Source organism: Alligator sinensis, unplaced genomic scaffold (genome assembly GCF_000455745.1).
Source record: "Alligator sinensis unplaced genomic scaffold, ASM45574v1 scaffold392_1, whole genome shotgun sequence".
Taxonomy (NCBI): domain Eukaryota; kingdom Metazoa; phylum Chordata; order Crocodylia; family Alligatoridae; genus Alligator; species Alligator sinensis.
Window position 1 is genome coordinate 3,772,822 of NW_005841898.1, and position 8,079 is coordinate 3,780,900.

The 8,079-nt window shown below is 40.9% G+C and overlaps 1 protein-coding gene across 3 annotated transcripts in view; it reads right to left on the reverse strand.

Annotated features, from left to right (window-relative positions):
* UHRF2 (ubiquitin like with PHD and ring finger domains 2) overlaps positions 1 to 8,079 on the reverse strand; it is a 162,467-nt gene that overhangs the window by 152,247 nt on the left and 2,141 nt on the right. The window lies entirely within an intron of this gene.

Here is an 8,079-nt window from a genome sequence, read left to right on the forward strand (position 1 = left end):
CTGAGCCTGTAGTGGGCAGGTCATCCTCGCCCCACACAAATCCAGGGGGCGCATACCCCCCATGCCTCCCCTGGGGGTTAATACAGCAGCAGTGAGCCACCCCTTTCCCACCCCCATTGCATGAGCCACCCACGGCTCCATCCATGCCCTACCCTACCTGGGCAGCACCTACCCCACTCCCTCTCTCACCATGGGGGCCTCGACCTGCACCCCCGCCCCACCCAGACTTACCAGCTGGAAGCTGCTCTCCAAGCAGCTGGGCTGCATTCCTGGCCGCATGCATGATGCGGCTACGTGCATGCACACAGCATTTATCAGTTACATTATCGGCTACACCTGCCAAAAAAAGCTAACTGCCAATAATGTCAATTTTCCTTTTATTGGTGCCAATCCAATATGAACCAATCAGTGCATCTTTAGTAGTTCTCGTTGGAAAGGTTAAATGAAGGAATGCCCTCACAAACAAATTAGGACTCTCCTACACTGAAAGTGGAAGTAAGCCTTTTGTTGTAATTTACAATCCTATCCGATTTGTTCATAGCCTTGCTGTAAATCGGAAAGTATTTGAGAGGCATGCAGTCCTGAGCATCATAAATATGTGAGCTGCCACATGGCCAAAACTGAAGTTGAACAAAGTAGGCAGAGTTCAAACTGATACAATTACTGGTACATGTTTATCTTTTTATGTAATCTCACTGACATAAAAATTCGCTACATTGGGGTTAAAAATGGATAGCGTTTACTTTTAGAAACTGCTTGAAGGACTAGAGGGTTTGAAAGGGCTTTTGTCTGACAAGCCAACAACCAAGAGGACAGCTTTGTAAAAGATCTGCCAAAAATTCATAGCTAGGCACTATTGATATAGGCCAAAGGCTAACACTGTATGTTTGTTACCAACTAACCAAACCCAAAGAGGACTTGTGTGAAGGTTTTAGAGAAATGAACATCCCAAGGTCAAGTGCTGCAAACCTCTCCTTGGAATAGTAACAGGATTGTTGCTTTAGCCTTCATAATAGTGAATCACTAGCAGTTAAATCTTGAACAGGTTAGGTCTCCAACCTCCCTTTTGAGTTGAAAACAGGTTTGAGCCAAAGTTTTTCCCCTTTCCAGTAGGAAATCATTCTGAGTTTGAGATTATTCACTTCCTGGATGAAGAGCCTTTTGTGAGAGGTTCCTGAAACCAGACAAGGGAAGTGGATAGGGTTAGCAGTATGGAATTTAATTGTGTAATCAGCTGTAGCAAATTTTTAAAATTCACTCTTCTATAACACATTGTAACCTCAAATAGGAAGATAGTTTTAAAGTGAGTCAGCAAAAAAGCCAGATCTAGACAAACAGCTGTTCTGCAGTTTGACAAACTCATGTAAGAGGAGGGAGCAGAAAATGCTTTCTTCTCTGTTCACAGAAAAAAGTGGTTAGAGCAGTGATTCTCAATGAGGATGCTACAGCACCCTGGGGTGACATGCGATCCTTTCAAGGGTGCCAAACAATGTTAGATGTGCAAACATGATTCACAAGATAAACCCAGAGCTTTCATTATGTTAAACCCAGAAAATTACTGTGTTAAAAATATTCTGGCCTGTTGTGGTCTTTTTTAGTTGGGAACAGAAGAATTGCTACCCCCCAGTACAAAAATAGTAATATTTCAGAGCTGGCATTTTCCAAGGGGTTCCCCAAGTCTAAAAAGGTTGAGAACTGAAGGGATGAAGGAATGGTCTTCTAGGTCAGACAGAATTAACATGGACTAAACTTCTGATGCAGAAGCCTATATACATGCCAGACTAAACAGTTAGGAGGCCACTTACCATGAAGCAACATTTTTTTTTCTCTACACATTAGATCAGGGATGTGCAATTAAAAACAAGTTAAGATAGAAAACTGTCTACTGTGGCTTAGGCTTTGCAGGGTACACAACAACAGAACATGACAGATGATGCCACACAGTGACGTAGTATCTGCAGCATCCAGGGATACCTGTATTAAATATCTTCCAGTAGTAAGTGAAGAAGAGTCCTAGCCATACTTTAGTAACAACATATTTGGCAAAATTACTTTACCATGGGAGTCTACCATTTAGATGTTGGGGATCCCCAATCTGAAAAATAGTTTTTACATGCAGGGGGCAAAAGTAATTTTGTTTTGACTAGTGTTAACTTAAAGCAGTAGCCCACTCTTTCACTCACTGCAATTGCAAGAGCATTAGGCATTGGGTGGCAGTACAGAAACTAGACTGAAGCCACACTATCAGCTGTGATATAATCAACATTTATCTTTAGTCCAATTTCAGTTATAAAGACTCACAATCACTTATCAGTCCTACAAGTCAACTCTAAACTTGGGAAGATAACATAAAGCCAGGGCCAGATTATGACAGGGTGGGGCTCTACAGCAGGGGTTCCCAACCTTCCCATGTGGTGCTTGGAGAACTGCAGACCAGAAGCAGCTGCAGCTGTTGTCTGGCAAACTGTAAACCGCTGCACAGAGCCCCGCGGTCAGAATTTCCAGTCAGAACACAGGTAAAGATACTTCCATCCCCCTGGGCAGCAGGGGGGAGGCTTCAACCACAGGCCCTGAGAGAGGAGCCACGACCTCTCCGTCCAGCTCTGCGGGGCCACGGTTTGCCAACCCGCGATCACTACCTGCCTGGCAGCTGACGCTTAGAGGCCCCTCATAATGTGAGGCCCTAAGCTATAGCTAGCTTAGCTTGTGCTTAAATCCAGCACTGTATAAAGTTGCCTGAGTTAATGCATCCAGATCTAAGTTACCTTCGAAATAAGAACATTTTTGTGTGTAAGACAGAAATGCTAATTAAAACACTCCTTTAAAAGCTTGATATTACATTGCAGTCTCTAATGAATGTTTTGCATTTAACACCCTTTACTACAATTGTTTAAGAGAAGCTGCACTTCAGCGTTGAGCATAGCAACACCTACAAAAAGTGGGTTTTATTTTTTTTTATATATATTTATTTCACACACACACACACACACACACACTATATATAACACACAAAAGTAAATCTGTGCTGAACAGACATTTTTCCTCCAATTCTTTCAAAATATTGAGTTACTGAAAATGACAAATACCATTACAGATAATTATGTTAGAGTTTTGACCACTTTCCAAGACAAACAGGTTGCTTTTTGATTATAGAGTTATTAGTTAACATTAAAAAAAAAAAATCAATTGATTTTTCAGTCTAACTGCTTCTGAATTGAATCATTTAATCTTATTACTGTCCCACTCATGTCCACTAACTTCAGCTTTTACTCACAATCAAGTCCCTTTAATTTATAATCTCAGACCAATCCAACTACACCTTTGGATGCGTCAAGTCATCATCATCACTACTATCAAGTTACTTAAACCAAGTAGCACCACCTACAATTAAGACTGGCTTTCAACTTTAAAGGCTGTTGTAAGCTGCTTCTCAGCCAAAACTGTAACCATAAAGTTGATGCTATCTAAGCCCAGTGCCTCAAGGAGACATTTTTTTCCTTTTCTTTTTCTATTTTTTTTTTTTTGGGGGGGGGGGGGGGAGGGAGGGAGGAAGAGGAGGAGGAGAGGAAAAGCCCAGTGTTCAATCATTTCCATACATGGAAAACAATAAAAATATTAAGTTTATACAACTGTCTTGTTTAGTAGCTCTTAGTATCATGACTTAGAGCAAATTTTAGAAGTTGAAGACTAAGTCTGCTCTGGTCCTGAAGTGCTTTTTCTGTCCCCATGGAGGAATAGGGATGGGTCCCAAACAAGCCGCCTCTGGAAAAAACTTATATATGTATGTACAAATGTACATGTGTACCTCTCCCCTCCCCCAAAATGTATATGCACTAATAGAACCTTGATACAATCTGGCTGCTTACATTCTCCAGCAATTCCATCTGCACTGCTTATACTCCAGCCTAGGCCAGCAAGAACTGAACAGGTCTTTCCCAAAAAACATCAGCTTAGTTTTCATTCATATCGTGAGCACAGAAAAAAAAAAAAAAAAAGAGCAATTTTTCAGTTGCAAACAACTGAAAGACCACAACAGGTCAGAAAGAAATCTGTTAGGTTGGAAATTTCCAAGTTTAATTTTGTGAATCTTGTGTAGGTGTTTGTATATCTAATATTGCATGGGCACCTTGTGGCATGCTAAAAGAAAAAGAATCTTACCCGTTCATTGAGACAATCTGAAAAGATTGTTTCATGGGTAATTAAGGACTACTGAGTTGCAAGTCACTTGATCTGGGAGCAAGAAGTCTGTTTCTCCTGTGTTATCAATATTCAGTGCTAGAGCTGGGATTTCGTGGATAAGACAAGAGTGTCCCAATTTGAACCTAAGAGGGAAAGGATGGGAACCAGAGCAAGGCAAGGACACAAAGGCACACATATACACCCTGTTTCCCTCCAAAACAAATACAGAACTAGTCCTTATGTCAGAAATCAGCAGACATACATGAAGCCCACCAAAAGATGGGGGTCACGTGGACCAGCCACTAAAATACTTTAACAGCCTATTATTGCTACCAGTTATTCCATTAACTCAAGCAATAAAAATCTGTTCAGTAGCTCTAACAACATTAATATGCCATTTGATCATGTTGGAAGGTCACCATGGTTTTATCAACAGTGCCATACTATGGTACAAAAAGTGGAAGAGATTGGACTATAGAAAATTGCACCAAAGCAGCAAGTCAGGAAGAAAGTTCTCTTATAACCTATTATGAAAGCACAAACTCTGACCTAGGGCTCCAAATGACAAACTTTTCTACTGCCTTAGACACAAGATAATTTCCCCAGGAGTTCCTTTATGATAGTGTCCCTAGATACCACCTGGGGACTTAATACTTTCACATCAGTACCCTATCTAAAGTACCCCCTCTCCCCGAAACAGAAAATCCTATGCAATGCTATTCACCCTCTAAAACAGAAAAAATGTTCTGGCGCAGTAACCTCTATTCCGGTCCTCCCCAATCACCTGGCTGCTGCTGGTCATACATCATTTACCATACTTGACTCCTAGCTTTCGAGCTGTCAGAGCCTTCCACCCTCCTCTTTAATGCTCAGCTCCAGCACTGGCTACTACCAGGCTTTATTAACATGTAGGTTCACATATAAGCAAGACATGAAAAGACTAGTATAGACAAGGGACCGCTAAGGGTTTTTTTGTTGTTTTTTTTAAATAAAATTTGGCACTTCTTAACCAAGTCCAAAGCTATCCCTTTGCCCCCAATTCAAATACCACCCCCTAAATAAAACCCATTACCACCAATTCCACTCTTCACCTCCAGTAAAGGGACTGGTTTACAGCAGCACCTCCCCAAACTGTGAGGCATGGCACACACACTCATCTTTGCAGCAGAAATTTGTTTTAATTCCTGTGCAGCCCTGTGGATCAGTTTAAGCTTTATGGCAAGTTTTCAAGCTTAAACCTCAACATTTTTTACTGCTTGTTTTTTCTCCGGGATTGTAATTGAAAACTGAAAGTCCCACAGTAACTGTAGTTTGGTGGGGTTTTTGCTTTGTTTTTTAAAAAAGTTTGCTTTTTTGAATTCTCAGTGTGTCTAGATTAGTCAATTAAAACTAAATTCTCCTTTACTTATGTTAAAAGAAAGTATTCACCATATGCTGTATTAATACATGTGGTATTTTTGCAATAAAGAATTCCTGACAGAAATGTGAAACTGTCCTTGTTTATTATCTACAGGGGACTTCAAAGTACATGAAGATCGCAACCTACAGGTTATTAAGAGCAGCGTTAAGAATTCTCAAGTCTGTCCGATTCAAATGAGCTTGCTTCGTCAAGTGCACTGGTCATTTAGCTTTAGGCTGAAATAAGGCATAATTTCATCAAGTACATGATCATCTATTTTACTCAAAGTAAAATATCCTTTCTATACTGGATAACGTAACACTGAAATATAGAAAGTAAGAGATTCAAAACAGTGCTGCTTCTGCTATCAACTGACAGCCGTTGCAGTTGCATACAAAAATCTAAAGTAACCACTGGTAGGCTCTAGCTTCTAATGATATTGGAGTTATTTGGAGTTACTTCTTCAGATAAGACTATTTTATACTAAATTCCTCGAGTTTCTGAACATGAAGGTTATAACGAAGAGTTCTATGAGATGGTATTCCTAACTACCTCACATGCCAAACAGTAACACTTAAGTGGGCTTTTGTACATAGAAGCAGTCTGAAAGGTTTTCAAAAGTAGGCCATTAATATTAAAAGTTCAAGTCCTGCCTATGATTAGAGTGATTAAAGACCAAGAGTCAAAAGTGAAAACTGCACTGTACTGAAGAGGGAAGGTGATAGTCACTGTTAAGTCTTTGTTCCCCCACCACCACCTCCTCTCCTTTAGGAATTAAGGAAACCAGTTACAATTCACGCTAATTCATTTAAACTAGCCATAAACATTAGAGACTTCATAGAAGTCCCTAAAAAAAAAAAAAAAAAAAAAAAAAAATCAGCTATAGGAATTCCAGACTTCACAACATACAAGATAAAACAAGCACCAAGTTAAAAACATTGCTCAGTTCTCCTTTGTTAATTTACAATCAAAATAAACTATTTTGTTTAGAAAACCTAATAGTTTTAGTTGCATTTCTGCAATCTGTGTATACTTGTTTCCAGCTACAAATGCCACATAATGCAGTAGACCACCAGCAATCCGTACCTACCATCAAGGAAACGCCATGCAAACTATAAAGGTAACACACTTCCTTCACACTACTCTAGTAAGACTTCTAGATTTAAGAAGCATCAAACCGAGACTAAACTTCAAAAGTTTAGAAGTCTGAGGGAGAGAGCAAGGAAATGTCTTTTAAATTATGAGAATATTTGCAAATTCAAATGAAACTACTAGGTATGTTTACATAATACAACAGTTCTGCTGAACAGCATAGCAACAGTTTCCTAACTTGTTTTAAAAGCAGGGCTATAGAAAAATTGCACACTGGCAGGCTAGAAGAGTTCAGACTTAATCCACTGAGCTGGAAGAGAAGTAATAAAGCAGCGATTCTCAATCAGGAGCTTAAAAGATCCTCTGAAGGGTGACACAAGGTGTAGAGGAGATAGCTTAACTAACGTCAAACTAATCCCTGCCTGCCCGCTACTCCCTTTCCCCTCCCCCTTGGCAATTCTTTGGTTGCAAAGAACTTAGACCACAATAGATCAGAATATTTTTTACACCAGTTTCCTATTTGAAATCTCTGGGTTTATCTTACAAATCATGCTCAGATGCCTGCACACCTATGAAGTGTAATACAGCATGGCATCCTGCAGCCCTTGGGGAGTGGTGGGCAGGCAAGCAGGGAAATTTCACAGTACCCCAGGGTGCCAGGCCACCCTGGTTGAGAATGAGTGGTTTAGTGTAAGCTAATTCACTCTGCATCTCAGGTAAATCTTGCAGCCCACATGAACTCAGCACTGACACAGTTCAGTTGCTACCAGTATCCAAACCATTTCAGGTACCACTACTTATTCTGAAGAAATGCAAACATCTAGAACTCATGGATCAGAGATGATCCCTTTTATAATCCTAGACCAAATACATCCCTACTTATCCTGAAGTCACTTCTATAATATAAACCAGGAGTCAAACTCATTTGGTCCTGTGGGCTGTATAAGAGCTACAATGTTCCTCACAGGCCAAATCCCAACTACAAGGTTCCTCACAGCAGGTGCTCTCACTCCTGTGTCGGTCGGCACCAGCAGCCACGGAGTTAACACTACTGCTGTTCAATCCCCAGGCAACAAGGCTGCTAGAGCCATAATGTCAGTACAGCCAGCAGCCATGGGGTGAAGGCGGCTTATTTTAGTCGGCAGCAGCATTCACCCCTGAGTGCTGGCCATGCTAAAACTCCAGCTCCAGCAGCCAGTGACAGGGTTAAGCAGCTGGCCCCTGGAATCCACAAAGAGCCCTGTGGGCCAGGTGACCCACCTCCACAGGCTGTAAGTTTGACACCCCTGGTGTAGGCAATTCCCCAAGTTAAACTTTACAGGGTTCTAGCTTACTTTAGATTTCTCCATATTAAAAGAGATGCCTCAATTAACTAAGTGTAGTTAATTGTTGGGGGGGGGGGGGGGGGG